The following is a 316-nucleotide window of genomic DNA, read 5'->3' on the forward strand; positions in this document are numbered from 1 at the left end:
TCGCGACCCCAAAATCTAATCAGTTTATTGGCTCTGCAAGATACATATATGACCCAAGTTTGGTAGGAATCCATCAATGGGTTCTTGAGATAACGCGATCACAAGCTATTTTCGCATACATAATGAGCCCTGTGACCTTTGACCTTGGATCTCGCGGCCCCAAAATCTATTCAGTTCATTGGCTCTGCAAGATACACACATGACCACAGTTTGGTGGGAATCCATCAATTGGTTCTTGAGATAACGTGATCACGAGAACAGGACGTACAGACGTACGTACGGATGGACGGACAACCCAAAAACATAATGCCTCCGC

This window comes from Strongylocentrotus purpuratus, unplaced genomic scaffold (assembly GCF_000002235.5).
Source record: "Strongylocentrotus purpuratus isolate Spur 01 unplaced genomic scaffold, Spur_5.0 spur5_scaffold_6, whole genome shotgun sequence".
Classification (NCBI taxonomy): domain Eukaryota; kingdom Metazoa; phylum Echinodermata; class Echinoidea; order Camarodonta; family Strongylocentrotidae; genus Strongylocentrotus; species Strongylocentrotus purpuratus.